General features: G+C 39.4%; 1 protein-coding gene across 1 annotated transcript in view; it reads right to left on the bottom strand.

Moving 5' to 3' along the window:
- The window catches only part of LOC137140251 (chemokine-like protein TAFA-2), a 71987-nt gene that overhangs the window by 48424 nt on the left and 809 nt on the right, over nt 1–22754 (bottom strand). The gene's annotated exons all lie outside the window — the stretch shown is intronic.

Here is a 22754-nt window from a genome sequence, read left to right as displayed (position 1 = left end):
TGCATGCAGATGTGTGTTACAGAAATAGAGGAAAGAGAGAAAGAGAATGGATCATCATCACTGATGTCTGTGAACAAAACACAAAGTAAAAACCACTGCCAACCATGGCCATTTGAAATCTCATTTTCAGTGTAGTGAATCCCCAACATGGAGAATCCTTGGATGTAGAAAAGAAAGTATGAATTTAACCTTGTACCACCCACTATTTAGCCTACAGAATGCTATCGCTTTGTGGACTGACTACTTGTAATATGAAAAATGTACTGTAACTATATACAGGATAAGAGGGTTTTTTTAGGTCAGTGTGTCGATTATCAAAATACCTTCAAGCAAACTACTTGTCCAAATTCACTGCAAGGTAGAGTCAGTAGGTATCCTTCGAAAAAAAAAATAGATTAATAAATGAAAAAGATCTTTTAATATAAATAGAATATTTAAAACAATACAAAATCCATTTTATGTGAGAAAATAAAAATATTGGATTCTAGTTATATTTCAAACTGTAATTAGCATCATGATTTGCATAATTTCTACTTATTTTCTTTGTTTTATTTTTTTTTTAATTGCTTTAGTTCATTTCAAGTTATTTTGAAGAAAATTGTAGGTTCTTTATTATGGAAGCTTCTTCCATAACTGTATGCCAGGTCTGGTATACAGTTGAACACTATTCAAAATTGTAAAAGTTTTGAGACTGTGAATATGTCCTCATGAAATATAGTAATATAGTGTCACATCAAACATGCTACACAATCCTTTTTAATGCATCGGCAACATATTTAACCAACCATTTAAGTAAATGTAAATATAGGATCAGATCCAGTAAAGGCAGATACTTATTTTTAAAGGATTTGACTGGTATAGGGGACAAAGAAACATATTGGTAACATAGTGTGTGGTAGATTTGTTCATTTATGTTTTGTCAGGATTATGTCATTGCTAGACCTTCCCATAAAAGAGGCTTGGTATTAAATGGTTAAGGAGAGAAAGATTGTTTTTTTCCACACCATATGTGTTGTGTTTGTGCACTTGTGCCAAAGGGTCCAAGTAAGACTACAAACACCTAAAGGAATTCCCTGTGGTGCCAATAAATGATAGTGCTGCATTTGCCCTCTCACCGGTTTTACTGTCGAGCAGCTGTAGTTAGCTGTAGGGTGCTATCTCACAGACAAAAACAACAGCGGACAAACATTTAAATGGAAATATTAGAATTAGAAGAGCAGTCTGTTATTCAGCTTACAAAAATGTTTGCACCAATACTAACTAGTAGATACAATTTGGTGTATTTTTACTCAGCTGTATGGAGAGTTTCAGAGAAAGAGATTTTGTGTGTGTGTGTGTTTGTCTGTGTGTGTGTCTGTGTGTGTGTGTGTGTGTGTGTGTGTGTGTGTGTGTGTGTGTGTGTGTGTGTGTGTGTGTGTGTGCATGTGTGTTTGCGGGTCCATAATTAAAATGACTCCTGTTGAGTTTTTCCAGAACACACACATGCACATACAGTGAACATGCCCACCCATTCACACCACCTGATTATGGCTGATTACAGACTGCTGTCTTCAGGGTGTGACAGCAATTCAGATGCACAATTCAACACACACACACACACACACACACACACACACACACACACACACACACACACACACCTTACTACTAGCAGTATAGCCCACACACATACACAGCCAGTGTCCCACAGCCACTGACAGCATATTGCCAAAATAAACAGCATCAGCCCTGTCAACACAGAGCTCTCTCACTGCGAGCAAGAGACTCAGACACACACCTGGTTGTCACACACACCTACACAAAGACAAATCTATCTACACACAAACACAAATTTATCCACACTCTCTAAACACATCTGGCAATCAACGATGTACAGGAAAACTCTGGGGGAGAGGAGAGGATCAGTGGGGTATTCATATTACAGGCACACATGTATATAGCTGCTCTCTGTCTTCCTCTCCCTCTGTCACACACACGCACACTCTCTGCACACCTGACAATGATACACACCGTTACTGACAGACTGGAGGACAAGTGATTTCTTGGCAGCCTTCGTCTCCGTGCCTCTTAATCCAAGCTGTGCGAAGCAGGCAGTGTTGACATCCGAGACCAGTGTATGGGATCCTCTCATATCTGACCTTTAACACAGCCAGACCAGAGCAGGTAAAGGTCTACAGCTCCCCAGTGACTTGATACTGCACACAAGAGCAATATCAAGACAGAGAGTGGGAAGAGACAGAGCACTGGGACAAATGGAGAGTTCTTGAATAAAAACCTATTAGCTATGAAGAAAAGTGGGCCTATTCCATTCTCTATTCAAGATCACTCATTCAGATTCTTATTTTTCTCTCAACAGAGCGTTGTGCTCTTGGGACGATATTAGCAAAAGCTTGAAATGATATGACACACTCTAAGTACCAGCAAATTCACAGGGCTATTCTGTGTATCCCAGGTTTGAATTCTCATTTATGAAAAACTCAACGGCCTAAAAAGGTTGCCTTCACAACGAATTTGTAATGCTATCATAATAAATATGCAGCTCAGTAATACCATTGATTCCAAAAATAGACTGATAAGGGGAACTGATTTACACAAAAGACACAAAATAGACTTACTAAATAATTTATTGTTCTAAACACGTCTTAAATATTTCTGTTTGGCAAAAGATTGTGAGCCTCCACTTATAGCTGTGAGCCCCTTCTGAAACTAAATGTTTTTGGTTTAGCACATTACTTCTTCCAGAACAGCTTCACCTCATGGACACTGTTTGGCTTCAGCCTCAGTTCCTTTCACAGTTTTGCAACCAGATTAGGCATAAGCATTTTGACTCGGCTATTCCCAAATATTCATTTTTTCATTCTTTAACCATTGTTTGGTTGAATAATTTGTGTGTTTAGGGTGATTCATTTATTTTTCACAATTCACTTGCTGTTGAGCTTCTTTCCACAGTTGAATACTTTGACATTTTCCTGTAGAATTTGCTTAGAATTCATAGTTCTAGTCGAGAGGCAGCAATGCAGGCCCAACTTTACGTACTGCTGCCGCCATGTTTCATAGATGGTGTAATGATTTTAGGCTAGAATGTAGTGTTTGGTCGTTGCCAAACTTTAGTTTCATCCATCCACAATATATTGTGCAAGTGATCTTCGGGCTTTGAGGAGAGTAGTGGCCTCCTATTTAAAAACTGTTGCTAGTAAACCCACAATCTCTCTTTGAATGAAGTATACTTTGAAGTTTATAGTTATACTATAAACACCCTGAATTTGCATTGCGTAGCAAGGCTTTATGGTCACTTATTATCCATGGTTTTCTTTCCTGCCAGTAGCAGGAAAACAAAGGAAGGCTTTGACCTGCCACCAGTACCCCTGACACCTGCCACAATAGTCAGTCAGCCAGGGGTGCCACGTCTGTCAGGGCCGGGGTGAGCTGGGTAGCTGGTCACCAGGCAGTTTAATCTCCAACAGATTCCTACCACCTGGCTCTACTGGCATGGCACCAAGGCCTGCAGCCCTTCAATCTGGCAACTCCTACTGTCATGTAGCAGTGGGTTCAACAGGAACTCAATTGGAAATGGATGGCACACGTAAGTACATGTTTGAGCCTCCATCTTGTAAAGAAAAGCAAACACATCATCTACTGTATTTCACTGATGTAGTATGCCTGTTCAGGGTACATACATGCTGCAGGCTATACTGCTACATAAATTTATGTGAATAAGTGAATGTTTGCCTAAGGGAAGGATTTGCTTTTGGGTCTTTGATTGCCAGTTTGCAGTCAGGCTTTTTAGAATGACACAATTCTTAGATTCCCCTTTAGCAATGTAGCGTGTAGCTTGTAGTTATATCCCCCATCTGCTCGATGAGCTTTTTGGCTTGTTTGTCCACCTCTTTGTTGTAAATGTTCGGCTGCAGAATAGTTTTATGTTTTTGAATGTGTGAGCATGAGGTAAACGTTTTACGCCTCGGGTCCAAAGAGCAGCCAATGAATAAAAATACATTCGTTCCTTAGGTTTGAAGAATAGTCAAGAGGATCATGTTTCGTATCACAAGGGATTTACAGAGGTATATGTGGCTGCATTGGATTGCATAACCATCCTGAATCTGTGACAGAAATTTGGACATGGCAGCTTCATTTTCCTGTCATCCCAATCCTTAGCTCAGCACATTATCGGCTTTCACACACACACAAAATCCAAATATATGCACAGAAACCACACTCAGCTCTCCTTGACTCACACACATAGTTTTGCAAAAGGTATAACTACTACCAAGCACCTTTCTTCTCTATAAAGTTATAGTTCCTGTGTGTGTTTTTGTGTATGCACACATGCACGTGTTTTTATATACTGTATATATGCAAGTATTTTATATTTCTGCCTAGACCCTAGTAACACTGCATGCAGTTAAGCAAACAATTACAATGAATTCATTAGCCTACATCTGTAGAACAAACAGAAATCAAATCAGATTTGGACTGCCAACACACAAAAGCAAATGCACAAAAATGGCAAAAGAGATTTAATTACAACTGCAACTAATGATTACTTTGTTTTATTATTTACACACAATTTTATTATAATTTTTATGACAAGTTCCCAAAATACATACGACTAATATCCCAGTAAACGGCAATCAGACCTTACAAAACAGTGAAATTGGCAAAACAGAAAAAAACAAATAACTAAACAAACAGACAACAAAAGAAAATGGAAAAACGTACTTGTACTACATGTTAGGTATTGTAAACACAACTTAATTTTTATAGTTTTACCAAAGTACATTAATGTGGTAAATGTGAAACAGAAAGCAATACCAATAAATCAATAACTGGCTGATTACTCTAATAAATATAGTTAGTCTCCTGATTTACGTTACTCATCAGAATTCAAGTTACTTGCCTCAGCCAATTAACTTGCCTGGCTCCTTTTACTACCCAGCTTACTACCAAGTTACTCGACTGGTGCTGTTTGCAGAATAACAAAACAAAACATAAAAAAAACAGGAAATAAAATAATAAAACTTAAATTAATACTTTCTTTCAAACAGTAACTATACAATGGGCAAAGCTTTTATCAGTTTACTACATAAAAAGTATTGTCCCCATTAGCTGATTGTTTGCAGCCTGTTACTTTTGGTCCTAGAATAATAACTCTTCATTTTCATCAGCTGGTTTTCATTGTTTCATCAGACCTGTTTGTTTACACTGAATCATGCGCTAGTTGCAACCGAGTGTCAGCCGAGTCGGGGCCCTCTCAGGGAGGTCTGAGACTGGTACTGCCATTGCAAAAAATCACAGTTTAATTTTTGTCAGCCCTCTGGAGCTCCCTACTGGCCGGGGGCCCCAAGCATTTGCCTGCCTTGCCTGCTTGCAGGGAGCGTCTGCAAGCTATTAAGTGAAATAAGGTTGTTTTTTTTAAGGAGCAACAACAGAAGTCACCCTTGTTGCTCAAGAGACTCTTCTGAAATAGCTCCTCGAGCAAACCAATTCTCCACCGTTGCACTGTTAATAAACTCGGCCTGAATTACACTCTGGTATGAAGTTGAGTCCCTCTTTACCATTCAGGTCAACAAATCACAATTAATTCAATTACGGAGCTTAATAGATTAAATTGAGACATGGAATATGTTTGGTGCAGACCCAAAAGACACAATCTACCTTTTAACACTCAGGTGCTGAAGCAAAAACGCAAACCTCACCACCTGATCCATTTATATTTAATATTTTCTGACTATATGCTGTTTCTTTCATTCGGCTTACTAACAACAGTCCCCACTGTTCCATGGATTGTGGTTATTGAGTGCAGTATGAGAAAGTCCTTTACCTAAGTCTCCTGGCTGCTTAATTGTCACAGTCTCATTGAGCTGAAAATGTTAACAGACACTCTCTCATGATACTAACAAAAAACCAGCTTCACACAGTGAACCAAATGGAGAGCTCATATTTGTGAGTTCCCCTGCCCTGGTCTGCCTCATGAAAACAGAGGACCAGAGCCAGAGATATGGAGAACTCAGATTGAAATAGATGACTGTAAGACAAGCAAAGAAGTCGAGAGGCAGAGAGTTTGGAGAGAGGAAGTCAGACAGAGAAATGGAGAGGAATGGTTAGTAGGTGGGGACCTTGAAACGCTTTTGTTCTCTGAAAACGGAGGGTTAGTGAGGCAGCACTTGGCAGTTGGTTCAAAGCAACAAACTCTAAATCAATTTTTCACAGCTTGTCCAAACAGACTCATACACACACATACACATGAACACAACAAAGGACTTACGCACAATAGAAATCACAAACAAGCAGACAATGCCAGACACTTTGTAGTAGACCTGCGCTATTAAAAAAAAAGGTTTTTCACTTCCCAGGCATGGTACACTTGAAATAGGAGAGAGTCTGGCTTGATACTGAGACTAAGTGTTGGAGTGACTGTGTGTTTATGAAAGTGTGTGTTAGTGTGTGGCCAATGCAGTGTTTCTTTAATGAGCTCGGTTTACACACTTCGTTAATTGGCTGGCACAGTAAAGGACTGTCCAAGATCTACAGACCAGTCTGCAAACACACGCACACAAAAACACGCGCGCACACACACACACACACACACACACACACACACACACACACACACACACACACACACACACACACACACACACACACACACACATATGTGCACATCTCCATTTCACTGTGCTTATTTATTCATGTATTAGTTAGTTTGTTCCACTAGGTTCACTTGCAGCCTGCTGTACTAATTGCCACTATATTCTCTACATTGATTTCCACTCGAAGTGCAATGCTGTGTGCTGTGCACATGCACAAACACACACACATGCACACAATCCCTGAATCCCTAGAAGAGTCATTTCTTTGTAAATGCTGCCTTACCAAGAAACAAAGTGAATGCAAATTGTATATTTTCAGTCAATTTATCTATCGTTTTATTCATTTGCCTGTATCTCTCCAATATGTATTCAATCCTGCAACAAAGAGACAGGTGAGACGACAAGGAGAACAAGCATTCTAATTAAAGAATCTGGGAGGAAAGAAAGCCATGCTTTCTTTTAGCACACCCCTCATCACACTGGCTGTAAAAATAGCATCAACCCCACAATGCCAGGCAATGCTGTGTCTGCTCTCAGCTCAGGGTTTGTTTCTGGTGAGCAATAGGAGGTACAGTGAAGAGAATTTGCTGCTGCTGCACAACAGATACGACTCATCCCGCATAGGTATTCTGTTCTAGCTGGATGTGATAGTCCATTCAACTGGACTGTGTGTGTGTGCGTGTGTGTGTGAGAAAGCCATGCTAAACATGATTACAGATGGGAATAGTGTGCATGTGTGTGTCAGTGTATGTGTGTATTTGTGGTTATGTGGGTAGGCAGGACAGGAGGTCTGCAGGGAGAGATAACTGTTCAAATCTGTCCTCTCCTTCTCACTCACACCCTTCTGCTCAGACCTCTAAAAGCTTACCCCTAGGCTTACCTCACACACACACAAGTACCACACACGTACAGATGCACACAGGATTCTCATATCAGCTCCATCCCCAACTCCCATTTCAGTTTTCACAATTCTCCCAATGTCCAAAGCGGTTGTGGTTGATTTGAGAGAGCCAGACACAGAAAGACAAGCAAAAAAAGGGATGGACGGCAATGCATTAGCACAGCTCTGTCCAGTCTGGGTTATTATCTATTGATGAAGTGCAAAACAAAGGTTCACACATGCATGCATGTATATGCACTTATGCACCCATCTATGTACTAGAGAGAGGAAGTTGTAGAAGAAGTCCTTTCATTTTAAACAGGGTTCTTCAAAGTTGAAATTGTATTTGAACGGCACAGAAATACATTTAGTTTCCTTAAAAACCAATTCAAATGTCATGTATTCTGAAAGAGAATAACACTGCATGAAACTTATAGAAAACCCCCCCTCCCACACACACACACACACACACCCACACACCTTCCATCTTTCGTTTCTCCCCATGGACAAACAACTCCTCCACCATGTCTTGTTGCATTTTCTTCTCTTTTTCTGATACCTTTGGGGATGACACGGACCATGCTGTGTCAAGGAGATTCTTCAGATCACTATCTGTACATGCTGGAGAGTCTCAATTGGGAACATATTTGTCCTTACAGCAGCTGAACCCTCAACCTCTCCCTCTGACAGGAAACCAAGGGGCAGCACTGTGATTATCATGGCGGGTGGCCAGGAAGAAACCCATTCAAAGTGAGAAATGATTGTATCAATGAATTCATGCCATGCATAATGAGTGTGTTTCTGGAGTCCAGAAAAGCATGTGACATGACACAAAACCCATTACCACACATAGACTGACAACAGAAGAAATGATGTGCACATGTAACTCATGGTTTAGAACCGACATGCACATGGTTTTCTGTGTTCAGTAACCTATATACAGTAACCTGGAATGAGTGAGTGAGGAATTTGATCAGATTTTGAACTGTTTTCCGACATGTAATTGATATATGTCAGATACATGAATAGGCTGTACATACACCATAATGCAATAACAGCGGCTGAGGTCATGAACATCACCAAGGTGACACAATCAGTGAAGTTACCACCTCTCATTTTTAGATCTAAAAAGAGTTTACTCTCAATATACAAATATTGAGAAATCCATTTATGACATATCTGTGAGATGGTAAACAGGCACCCAGTTCCACAGTGAGATTTAGATTTATAAAACAGAACAGAAAATGTACGTGTGACTTTTGAAATAAAAAAAAAATGCATATGCATATTTCTGTCTTTGTGTTTATAAATAGTTTGTACTGCTGTTTGAACTGAGCTGCACACTGTTCCTGCAGCACCATGGACAGCTCACTCAGCGACTGCTGCTGCCGCACTGGACAGCTCCCGACTGAGGCGCAGTCCTGTAATGCAAAACAACAGTTCTCAACGAGGGGTCCAATTGTCTTTAAGGGCCTCATTACAGTCAAGGGTGTGCATATTCTGCAGAGTCTTTACACCTTTAAGCCAAGCATAAAAAGAATACTCTCAGCTCAGTGTGACACTAATGCCCTCAGTGTGAAATCTGATCCCTCACCCTTTAAAGAAACTACCACCTCTTTCCTTATCCCTGTTCCATTTGCAGAAATTCAAGAAAGATGAATGACTCTCTATCTAACGGGTTTAAAGTATATAAAAATTGCTGTATAGGTGTCAAACTGCATATTAATCATTAGAGACTAAACTAGCAAACAGCTAATTCTCTTGCTTTTAACACTTATCCACTGCTATGATGTCATTGACAGTTTGGATCACAGTCAGCCATTTTGTTGATAAGCGTAATGAATGTAGTATTCAGTGTAATGAATGAAAAGACTGATTTTGATAATCAAAGTGTTGATTTTAAATGGATTTTCATAAGTAATGTAAAGTACCAGTATCTGTGTATTAACTATTCTTAGGTTAAACTTTAAGGAATATTTCTACTAGACTACAATATTGTGCTCATTACTCCACTACGTTGATGTAACAGCTAAAGTATAGTTACTGATTTTGTAACATAATTTTCCACTTTTTAGCCTAAAACACACAGGCCAATCTTAGAACAACAGATTATTAAGATGTATCGAGGGGTTTCCTGTTTTTTGGCTTGCGATCCAAAAGGATCACATGTTAGCAGTTCAATAAGAAGGACCCCAGCCTTAAGCTGGGAACCACTGAACTAAACTAATTGTATAATATGGCAAAATGCTGCTTACACATTATTGCATCAGTCTCATAAACTCATCTGTCATGGGGGACATTCTACTGCAGAGTAGAATGTTGGTACTGGTTATCTTTAACTTTGATAGGATTATTAATGCAGGCATTGGAATGGTGTATTTTTACAGTCCATTGTTGTAGTGGTACTTTACTTCAGTAAGGTTCGGAGCATTCCTCCCTTACAGCCCTTGAAAACACGTGAAATAGAAAAGAAACACCTGAAATAGAAACTGAAGTGTGACAAATAAGGTTAGTCCAAAGTATTTCAGTGTGAAATAAGAGCAGAAAATGGTACAAAACATATTGACAAAAATAATTGACAATGTAATTCCTTGTGACCAAAAGCCCTAAAGCCATCGGCATCACAAATTAAGCTCCTCTTTGTGCTCTTCTCTGCCACAGCTGCAGCCCGAGAGAGGACACAAGGCCAGCTCAGGCTCATCACATAAAGGCAGGCGGAATGCTAATAAAGTTGGACTCAATCAAATTGAAAGCAGTCTTTTGGTAATTCATGGCTTTAAAATTAGAATTCTTGTTCTGCATTCAGAGCCTCTCTCTGTCTCTCCCACAGAGCACAAGTCTTTTTCTGGCTCCAAATGAAAAAATCAAGTGTTATCTGCTGACACCACCACAAATTAGGCTTTTTTTTTTTTTACTTTTATTGTAAAAAAACATAAGCACACAAAACATACTATGATTCTATCTTACAGTGGCTCCTTTTATGTAACATCATCCTTGGGCTAAGTGGACACTGCACTGCTGATGCTCCATTTCATACAATAGATAGCATCTTTTTGCTGCTGTTTTTTCCTCACACTATTTGTGGATTAGGTCTTGTTTTCTATCGGCACTGACACATATCTTTGTCTCTACTGCCTTGGGGGCTATCACTAAGTCCAGCTCAGCAACAAGTTCCTGTTATAGACAACTGTGGCTGCTGGTGGAAATATTAAGGACATCATTATCTGTCAAATAGGGGCCTGCTGGCTCAGTGGTAGAGCATTGGGTTGGCATCCAGAAGGCCGTGGGCTCGAATCCCACCCAACCAGGTGTGGCCCTGCCAGCCACCAAGGGCCACCCTTGTGCTGGTCATGCAGAACACGTTCCACTGCTGCGACCCCTGAAGGGGACAAGCCGGAGGCCATTGAGCTGTTATCTGTCAAATAAGTGGTTTTCTTCATAAATGATTAAAAAACAAAGATGTATGAAAAATTTAAAATCTAAATCACTGCTTACTTGTATCAATCACGTTTTTCAGGTTAATACTTCAAACCTACCAAAACCATATGTTTGTGCAAACTTACAGTATACAAAGCAATAGCTTTTCCACTGCGGGTGCCTTCAGAGTGCTGTGGCTAATGGCAGTGTCATAATATTAGTCATATTAGGAGGGGATTAGTAAAAGAAACCATCTTAAGGATGTGATCCCTGGGAGGGGTTGCCAGATCCTGCTTGTATTACTGTCAGCCCTGTCTCTCTCTCTCACACACACACACACAGTGGGCCTAGCAGCTTCGCCTTCCTCAATAAGATCTGTAGAGAAACATGACACACTGAAGCACATCACCTACTGCAGCTCATCCCCTTCTTCCACTTTGTGTTTTTTTATCTCATCTATTGAAGTGCTAGTGTAAAACATGCTTCAAAAAACAGTCCTGCTGTGTTGAATGTTGAAGCATACAGATTAAGAGAGCCAATCCTTTGCTCTCAAGCTTTTTAACAAGGTGTTGCCTCTTAACTAGGCAGACTGTGTCATTTATGGCTGAACTCAAAGTAGCAAACTACTCAGGACTAAAGTGGATGATATACAGTGCAGAATAGCCAGCAATACATCAGTAGCAACCAGCCAATGCGAGATACAACGAATAATTCAGAGCCATTCCACAAGCTCCAACATGCTTCAAAGATGAGCTTGTATGATTTGGATCATGAGCAGATCTTTTCCATCACTCGTAAAAGTTCATCTTGGTCTCAGTGGTCAGTGCTTCCAGAAATTCTGTGGCTCTTTTCTTTCATCTTGTTGTAGGACCTCTGTATTTCTACTAGTTGTGTTCTTCCAGTGCTGCTCACTTACTCAATTAAAAGGCCACTTCACCAATTTTCACTTGCTTTCAATGGCTTTAGTTTAAGGTGTAAATGTTGCTTCCCTCTGACTTCCCTGTGCTAAAATATTTCTCTGCTTATAGCTGAAAACTCCTCCAGATAAATTTTTCATTATTAGGAGTTTAGATGATGCCATCTGAAGGAGATCTGGAAAAGCATGTTGACCCTGATTATAACCTCCTTAGTATGAGCAACGAGATGTCCTAATCTGAACTGAAGGTTTCACCAAGTGATGTCATCTGGAGGCATTTTTTTAGCTAGAAGTAGAGAGATATTTTAATATAGTGAAGTCAAAGTTGAGTTTAATGACATTTAGGTACATGTACCATCCAATCTAGAACCAAAAGAAACCATTTCTAAATCAGTTAAAGCATCGTTTAAAGTGTAGGTCATTTAATAAAAATTGTGCATATGTTCTCTTTATTGTATTGAGGTGTAAAGAGTACAAACTAAAAGCTGAAATTTGGAATGTTCCTCTAATGTCCACCGTTAGATCTTAAACCCAAATGTCTTCAGCGTAAAACAAAATCAAATAATTTGGCCTTGCTGCTCCAATGCTTTTGGAGAAAACTGTATGTGTTACGAACTTATTCTTGGCCACAGTATTTGCCAATGCCAGCTCACATGGTCCAGTAAGATCACAGCAAAAGAGCAATCCAGTGTCATGATTTTCCTGTGTCGATTTTTATTGATCAGCTTAGATTACTGATAGGTCAGAAGGGCATGAATTTGGTAAAGCAGATCTTTTAGAGCACCCCATGCATAATATGTCAAACATGAAGCACTTGTGTATGTTTGAGCATGAATATTTCTCCATCTTCTTAATCTCTGTCATCAGTGAGCTTCACACAAACACAAACACCACAAACACCCACAAAACTGCAGTAATTATTGCTGTGCATGTGCTCCGGCTCAAACATACCAATCTACAGTAGAGAAAGCTTCACACTGAATTCCTAATTACATAATTAGATATAATTGCATGTGCTGTGGGCTTGCCTGACAACCTAATGAGGCAGCCATAAAATAGCTAGTGGTTCCACTTATAAGAACATAATCAAAGAGTACAAGATAAAAAGGCATAGGCACAGACAAACACAGACAGCCAGTAGCAGAGGCCCAGAGCTACAGACGTAAAAAAAAAAGAGTAGAAATTATTTTTAAAAAATAGAGTGAGTGAATTTACTTCATTAGACTCTGTCAACAGTGGCTCAGTTCATCAGTGGCTGTGAGGGTCTCTGTGGGTTAAGTGTCACAGCCTTTGGGATGTCATTTGCACCATACCTTTCATTACTACTCACATTGCTAAAGGACCAAGTCAAACGGCACAAAACATGCGTCAGGAGAGCAGAGATAAGACAGTACACACACAGACACTTACACATACAACACACAAGGTCAGGTCCTAATTATGCAAGCCTAATGACAGTAGTGATTGCTGTCTAGTTGTTGTTAATGAAGAAAGCTGCCAAAGCCAGAGGTTTGTATTTGTGCTTTGACTTCTGACTAAGAGCTTCTTTTTGCCATCAGCCATAATGAGTCAGCCCTGTCACTGCCAAAGGTACTGTGTAGCGTTGGTCCGTTTATAACCACTGTTGAAAGTGATACCACCTCCCAGCCCACACACTGGTAGAGAGCCCTGTCACTGCAGACTCATTAGCAGAAGCTATAGCCGCTTGAAAATCAACAAATCACAGTGCTTCTTAATAAGTTGCAAAATGTCAGAGCAGGCTGGCTACTACAATAGCAACAATAGTTCACTTGCACACCGTGGTACTGCAGCATGTGCCATAATCTAATGTTTCTGAAATATTGTCTATTCACAGTGAGCCAGTAGGTTTCACAGCTCTGCAACACAAAACTGATGTGTATCACGAAGGCAAATAAGACAACGTAATTTACTTTTTTGTGTGTGTGTGTAGGGGGGGGTCAAATGTTCGTAGCCTCATAAATGTAAAGAAGCCTAACATTTTGCACAGGGTGAGTTAAAACTTGAAGTAAAGGTGCCTGAAGACATGCAAACACGTTGGTGAGGCTGCGACTATATCAGGATATTCATCAGGGATTAGTGTGCAGGCTTCCTAATGCCAAAGATGGTGTTACCTAATTTATTTTTAAGTCTCATCAGCAATCTAAAACTGAACAATCTTTTATTTTTTATAACATATAATGACAAGGACAGACTGTACAGTTCTAATATTTAAGATGCTGGAGCCGGTTTAGAAAATGACCTAAACCATTTATCACTTGCACTGAATGAGGTTTTTTCTCAGCAGCTTGTAGATTACAGTCTTCTGCCTGACTCAATGGCTGTGGTCACTGAGCTTGTACATTATCACATTATCAATGTTTTCCTCAGGTTTTCATCAGCTGTAGTGATGAGATTTAAGACTAGTGTATAGATGTGTAGAGACAAATAACCATTGAGTATGTATGTGTGTGTGTTAAAAAGAGATTGCAAAGGAGGTCAATACACTGCTGTTTATGGTTCTCATCTCTACCATTGCATTAAATTAATAAACTGTATGTCACCTTAATGTGCCTTTTTAAGTTTCAATGTTTTCCGTTCATGTTTCTGCTTAGTTGTTGAGTACTATGGCATAATGTGCAAATAATTGATTGTGTTTTCTGGAAAAAGTCATTATGTTTGCATCATAACCCCTCCACACCCTGCTTTGACAACACTTTACTTGATCTTAAAACAGTTGTTCAAATAAATCTTTTACAGTATCTTTAAGAATGTACTACTACTACTACTACTAATGTACTACTACTACTGGATTAAATGTAACACATTGAGCAGCAGATTGAACATAGGTCAGAGCTAGAGAGTAGATCAGATAGATCACATTCTGCCCCCAATGTCACAATGTTGTAAACAGTAATGCAGTCATTTGCTGGTGTATATACTATAGTGCATTCAAAATGTGATGCGATTGCTAAGTTGACAACAGAAAATTTTAATTTGAGAATAAGAGGCCAACTGTGAGACGGCACAATACACAGCTTGGTCAAAAGAGGCCATTAACAGTGTAAATGAAGGGAAACATGTAATGACAGGACCCCAGAGTCACTGATGAGGGTGATGGATGGCTTTCAACTCAAATACATGGCAGTTCATCACTCACTTTAGACATATACACGCACACACACTCTTTTGGTGCATTTTCACAAAGACAGTCACACACTCACACACTCTACTGCTCGTTCTCTCCCTTATTAACCTTCTGCACATCCACTTTTACTGTTTTGCAACAGCCCTTCAGCATTGTATTGCTGACACCAAAATCACATAGTTTGCCTTGGCAAACCCTCATGCAGACAAACACACAGATACATAGAGCATCACTCACCGCCACCCTATCACATCCCCTCATTAGTCAAAGACAGAGAACACTGCTGCACAGTATTCCCCTGCCATCCCTGTCTGTCTCTCTGCAATGAACAATTGTTATTATTATCTACTGCTTTTTGCTTATTCATCTTGGTAAATTAATTTGTCATTTAGTACAAAATGTCAGAAATAATGAGAAATGGTAATAACAGAATTTAAGAGTTCAAGATGATTTCCAAAAATTATTCATATTGCCCAGCTAACTAAAATAATCCCAGAAACATTTCAAGTAACGCAGATTATTATAGTTGACAGACATTTGCTAGTTCTAACATGCAAATTATTTTTGACATTATTTGTATTTATTTATTTATATTTAATATGAATATTTCAGCAGATTTACTTTTAATTGCAGCCTCCCTCCTTATTTTCAGATTTTTAGAACATTTTATACAAAATAGAATCTAATCCTGCTATTTCAGCATTTGTTTAATAAATGGCAAAACGCATATGAAAAAAATATATTTTAATACAACAAACAGCAAATAATGATTTTTAGATAAATAATAATCATTTAGTCTTTTCTCTCTGACAAATGGTTCAAAACCCCAAAACAGTCAACTAACAATGATATTACATATACAGTTGTGGGAAACCTTGCTAATCCTTTAACATATTTGCTCACTGAGTGGCTGCACATTTATCAAAATTGTTGGCATTAATGTTCTAATAATTAATAATAATCAGTTTATTAACAATTACTTTTCTCTCATTTGACTAACCAGCTGACACCACATGCTACCCAGACAGAGACAGTCACTGACAGAGAAGCTTCATGTTTTCCCCCTGTGCAACCCTCTTTTCTCCTCTTCCTCTGATCTTCGTCCCTTCAATTCTCAGTAGTCAAGGGAAACAGTGTGTGGGGCACAAAGGTGCTGGGTAAACAGAAGTTCTGCAAAGTGCTTTTTCCCAGACTCTGTATACCTGGGTAATAGAAGCAGTAATGGAGTTTGTTCAGGCTAAGGTAATCCTGGAGCTGTGAGCGCAGCATCTGCTGCTGTTTGTCTCTGACGCCATTCTGTTCCACAGCAGGTACTGATGTTGTTGTAGCTGCCACCGTTACTGTCCCACAAAAAGCATTTGGGAGCAAAGCAATGTGTTTATATGTTTCTATTAATATTTATATTTTAAGTGTTTGTCAATAAAAAGCTGTGTGTGAGAATGTGTGTAAACTGAACATAAATTTCACAGAACTAATGTGAGGTTCTGCTGAAAGATGCGTGTGTGTGTATGCGTGTGTGTGTGTGTGGAGAAAAAGAATCTGAAAAATATATGTGTTTGGATGTTATAGCTCACCTTTGGGAGGGGGGATAAGGATAAGGCTGGCGGCTAGGAATGAATTTATGGGGCCCAATCTCCCAGAAACAATTTCTTTATGTGGGTTACACACATTTAGAGTGGCTACTAGTCCCCCTTGGGCCTCGGCACACCACACACAGCTACTGGAGATGGCCAATGAAATACAGAACACCTTTTATAGGACACAGGCTTTTTATTTATTTTTATTTATCCCCTGTAGCTTTCTTTCTTTTTCCCCGTCTTGCTCTCTCTGACTAGGTATGTGTCTCTCCTTTTTTTTGTCATTCTGGTTTTTGCTTTTTCAGTCTCTCTTATTGTCTTCTAACCATGCACAGTTACAGTACAGAAGGTGGCAAATGAAAAAGAGATCACCTTTCAGGTCTCATAACTGTACCTTTTATGTCTGCTTCTTGCACTTCTTGTGTCTCTCTGTCTTTCTCTCGTGTTTCTCTTTCTTTCTCTCATTCTTTTTCTTCGACGGGAGCTTTGACCTTATTCCCATGGCCTTGTTGGTTAAAGAAAAGCATAAAGGATGTGAGTGGGAGAACTCAGGACAGTGTGTTAAAGGTGCACAGGGAGACATAAAGAAGGTGTGGGATATGGAAATATGAAAGCTTACTGTATTTTTGACTGTGTCTCTGGGCAAGACACTGAACCGCTAACAACCCATTCCCATCCCCAGCTGTGCAGTGCCGGTCCAAGCACGGTAGACATTTTTGACTTTTGTTCAAATTGCTCGAGGGAGTCATGGTAAAATGGTCTAATTTGACCAAGTCCTGCAGCCTCTGCTTGTGTGTTCAAGACAGGAGCATGGGCAGGATACTGTGTACATTTGAGTATGTGTGTTTGCAAAACAATACATTTTGAAGTTTATTGATTTAAGTATAAAAATAAAATGTAAATGTAAATGTAGTTGCGTTTCCCCCAAACTATAAGCTGGTGGCTTCAGACATTTTCTGTCTTTGTGGTTTGTCTTCCTGTTTTTTTTTGTTTTTCATTTTACTTTTCATGTGTGGGTATCTGGTAGTGGCTACATAGCAGGTGCTCTCTAGTCCCATTGGTTTATAGTGAATAAGTACACCTCTCTGGTATCAGCTGATAAAGATTCTTTTATTCAGAATCCATCTGAAACTTTGTATGAACAGTGTAGTGTACTAAAAAAACAGTTGTTAAAGATTGTTGAACATTACAATGTTGAAATTGAAGCAAACAGACTTAAGGAGCATTCTCAAAGCTAAGTTGGATGAAGATGGGATTTTGGATCTAAATGAAAAAAATAAACCTTTACCTAGTGGGTTTTTTTCTTTCATGCAGATGCATTTGAACAATGGAAAGAGCTCTTGTTGATTCAGATGGAGCATGAAAAGCTAAAACAACAAAGAGAATTAAAAGCTAGAGTGATGAACAAAGAACAGAGCATGAAAAACTGAGAATCCAACAGTCCAACTACTGGTTCATCTGTTCCTCCATGATTCAACTTTTTTTTTTTTTGCCCTTTCAGCTTATCATGTGAGTTCAGGGTCGCCACAGCGGATCGTTGTCCTCATGTTGATTTGGCACAGTTTTTACACTGGATTTACTTCCCTCCCCAATTTCTACCGGGCTTGGACCAGCACTACACTACACTGGGGATGGGAATGTGCTGTTGGGAGTGTAGCTGGGACCTCTGAGCTGCCCCCTCCTCCATGATTCAACATTGCCAGTAATTTGAGGTTCCTACCAAGATTGAATGACAAAGGCCCACATACTCTTCTCTATGTTCAGGCTCCCAGCACAGTCCAGGAATTTACTTGATCAGAACCACACTCGAATGTTAAAGAGAGTCTATAGAGTTAAGACCCGAGAGGCATATGCAGCTTTATCGTCCGAAGAATGTAAACACTACATTAAGGTAAAAGCAGCAGTTCTGATGGCATATGAATTAGTTCCTGAGGCATGTGGACTGAAATAAAATGACAGAGAAACACGTGGAGTTAGTAATGCACTTTGATCGTTAATGTTCTGCATCAACTGTTGATTTGTTTGAAGAATTGTGCAACTTTTTTGTTCTGGAGCAATTTAAACAGAGTGCACTCAGTTATTTTGCCACATACAGAAATGAATATAAAGACCACAAATGAAGCTGCTGTCCCTGCTGATGAATATGTACTGACACAAAAATGCATCTTCGGTGATCAGAAACAGACAGACTACTACAAACAGACTACAGCAAGGTCTCAGCCGGGTTTGGATTTGCCTTCTCAAGAGAAAAATACTTTTGTGCATCACCACAGAATTTCTAATTACTGTCAGCAAAAATGGCATTGTAAAAGAGTGGCCATCTTTGATGGCAAAAAGGGACTTGAAGGGCATTAATCCACTATTTCCAGTGTGTCAGTTACCTCAACCAAAAAATGTAGATGTCTCCTTTTCTGATGCAATCTATAAGACCATGTGTTCCAGAGATTGAAGCAAACTATGTGACACTCACTTCTGCGGGCTTTGTGTCTCTATAGTGGGCAGTGACAAAAAGGTAAAAAGGTGAAATTCTGCTGGCTTTAATAACAGTCACTCTTTTTAACCACAGTTTACACAGGAAGTTGTATTCCTGGCTTAATAAAAATGTTTGTCCCTCTGCTTGAAGTGTTTTTGTTCTGGACTTCACCCTTCTTTCTCAGAAGTGTGTGTGTGTGTGTCCAGAATTAGCTGTTGAAGGAGCTGACGTCCTCTTAGGACATGATGTCGCAGGTTCTCACATGTGGCCTGACAAATAAAATCTGATGTGTAACCACAGGTGCTGAATATGGCTTCTAGTATATAACAGATTTTTGATGCATCAAAGAAAGGGTCTCCGGGACTTTTTTATCAGCTATTGAAGAGGCGGTGGGGTCCACATGGGGAAAAATTGTGGATCAGGTATAGGCAGCTTGTGCTCATGATAATGTAGCTGGTCATATTCACATTCAGTTAATATTTAGTCAGAATTAGACTATTACACCTGTACACTGCACCTTGCAAAACATTCCCGTTAGTCAACCATTTGAACACTAAATAGACTATGTTGGTCAATTGCCTCAATCCACATTTAGCCGTAGCTAACAATAATGTGTCTGGTGATTATATTTCCAGCTGTGCCTTTGCATTCTAATACTACCAGATCAGTGTTTCAATACAATACAGTGTGACCAGGGGTCAAATTTTACATCTTGGCTATTTGATCAGGTCCTTAAGCAACTGCATGTAAACATCAGAAGTCTTCGGATTACCATCCTCAGAGTCAAGAAGCACTTGAGAATTTAAATCAGTATTTGAAATTACTAGCTCATGCTTACTGTGTTGAACTGAAATCTGATGGCGAAAATAGGCTGTTGTGGCTTTTGTTAGCAGCAAGAGAAGTTTTGCAAGAAATCTTAACCCCATTAAACCAGGCTTTTATGTATGCTACCTCAAATTCTATAGGTAGCATGTATGATAGAGAATTGATTGGCTGAGCCATCGTTCCCTCCTTGGTATTCTCCATGTTTTCTTGTTTAAAAGCTGAACACAAGTTTTAGGCCCTGTATGGACTTTCACAAAGTCTATGTAGTTAGAAAACCAGACTTCTATTCTCCCAGGATGGAAGATTTGGGTCAGGAAAGTATGTATAGTTGACCTCCTTCAAAGCTATTGGCAGGTGACACTCTCTAAAATAGTCAGGACCATTTGTTCTTTCATTACACCCTCTGGTTTGTACAGTAAGTGTTTTGCCATTTGGGGCTGTCAAATGTGCCTGCAATGTTCCTAAAGGCTAATAAATAGGGTTGCTTCTGATTTGCAGGGTTGTGGTTTTTACTCAGATTATATAGTGATTTATAGTGACTCTTAGGAAGAGCATCTTGTCAACTCCAGATCTAGTTGCTCCTTGGCTCAGGGAGCCATTTCAACTTCTGGAGGATGCCAATAATGTTCTTGCTGAAGTTATTTTGTTGCGGTGCTCAGCCAGTCGCCTCTCCAGAAAATCTCATCGGTTGAACTAATCTGTTATAGAAAAGAAGGCTTTTCAGCATTTTCTTTTATATTTTGGTTGTTTAAACAGATCCCATTCCTTTGACCTGATCCTGAAATCACTTCAGAATGCAAGTAAATGGTTGATAAGATGGGCATTATTTTATTTTAAGAACACCATTTTGTTTTTCAGAATACCTTTCATAATGCCTTTTGCTTGTTTTGTTCATTTCACTTCATTTACATAAATGCATACTCTAGATGTAACTCTGATGTTACTACTTTAGAGTTTCTATTGTGAGTGTATAGTTTCTATAAATAAAGTTTTATTTTTACAAGTTGTGTGTTGTCCTCTATTCGTCCTTTCCTTTGAGCCAGGTTGTAGCACTCATGTTCTAAAAGGTGATCACAGAAATTTAGAATCAGCATATTCCAAATCATTAATTGGTCAATTTGATAATTGCTCTTTATATGTAGCTATTAATTTTCCGAAAGCAAACAAGGGGCAAGTCTGTGGTATAAAGACACTGTGACCTTTAATGCATCTACTCTCATATTTCCATGAATCACTAGGTAACAGAGGTATGAAAAGCTCCAAATACTAATTCCACACACGCATACACACACCATTTCTTTTATGGACCTAAAGAAAATTAATTTCCTTGTAGTTCCCTGGGACTTGTAACACCACTGTGACAGCTTTGCACAGCATAAATAAGAAAGTATACATACAACTTTATGTTATCACTTGTGAAGACCCTCTTTGATAGAGTGAAGCCTCTAAACAAAGCCTTAACCTGAAGTTAGTCTAACCTTAAACCTGAAACCACTTTCTAACTCACTTGCCAAAAAAGTCCATCTTCAAGTTCTAAACCTCACAGAGTGCACAAGCATTTGTATTCTGTCACCATTACTATATGTGATGTTATTTTAAGTTATTTTATTTGCTGGATCATGTGTACAGTTTTTCACAGAAAATAGGCTTGAAAGTGTCTAAAATACAATGAAACAAACGTGGCACTGTAATGAAGGAAGGATTCTTATACTGTATAGATGTAATATTTTAGAGAGCTAAAAAATAATAGGAGCTCTGCTATTTCCTCATCAGATGGCCTTTTTTCCTATTCCTGTTCTCTCCCATCATCCTCTCCCTGTACATTCCACCTCCTTGTTGTCACACCTCTGCACCTTCAATCAGTAATTGGAGCAAAAGAACAAACACATATTTTGAATTAACTGGTAATGTTATAGCATTACCAGTTAGTGAGCATGAGGAAGGGCAACATTAAAAATGCATTTCAAAACCATTTTAGAGGCAACTAATCAGTGGCTGCACATTTGTTTCTTTTAATGTAATCATGTAGTCCCCCATACACCCCAGCATCCAGTCTTCCCTGCTGCTATTCTCACCACCTCCCTGCATATCTCTCTTGTCAGTCATGTCTCACTGTCAGTTCTCTCCCCCTTTATTTTGTAACTTCCTTCCTCTAGTTTTCTGCCTCACCTGATCTATGGTCTCCACAGAAGATCTTGAAAACAGATGGAAAGTAGAGACAGACAGACAGCCAGATAGAGCCGGAGCATGTCAAAAATATACTGACACCTGGGAAAAACCTTGTTACTTCTTACAGTATGTATAAGGTGTTCGGAGCTAAATGTACAGTAGTCACTGTCTTACCTGCAACATCTCACAGCCTCTTGTCTGCTGCCAAACTGATGCACTATTGTCCAACTACCACCATTACGTTATTATTTGATTCACCATCTATTGTAAATCCGATGATGGTGTGGATCTCAACATGTAAACCACTGGTTTTAGGGTGATGACTTTCCTGGCACGCTCCACACACACCTTCTCATTTACAGTCTGTAAAACACTGCACATTATATTCCTGTCATGTGAAGACAACAGAAAACAAAGCTGTGTGCAACTAAATTAAATGGTAAAGGAGAAATATTGTGTCTCAGCAACGGAAAGCAGGAAGCTTTATTTTGAAAATATCTCATCTCGTTGAATCAGTCCAGAAGCAAGACAGCTGTTTGCCACGGCTAAACACCAGCTCTGCCAAAAATAATGCAGTGAACCCGGCGCTATAAAGCTGTAGACGCTCAGTCCAGAGCTGCGTGCCCCTGTGTGAGAGAGAGCGAGTGAGAAGGAGGGAGAGGGGAAACCTATACAGGCTGGGCAACACCTGAAACAACCGCATTCATTTGTCTTTGCTGTTAAATCCCAGCCGTGACAATAAAACTGATATCATACCAGGCC

Source organism: Channa argus, chromosome 13 (assembly GCF_033026475.1).
Source record: "Channa argus isolate prfri chromosome 13, Channa argus male v1.0, whole genome shotgun sequence".
In the NCBI taxonomy this organism is placed as follows: Eukaryota; Metazoa; Chordata; class Actinopteri; order Anabantiformes; family Channidae; genus Channa; species Channa argus.
The sequence above is the reverse complement of the archived record's forward strand: the minus strand, read 5'-3'. Positions and strand labels throughout refer to the sequence as shown.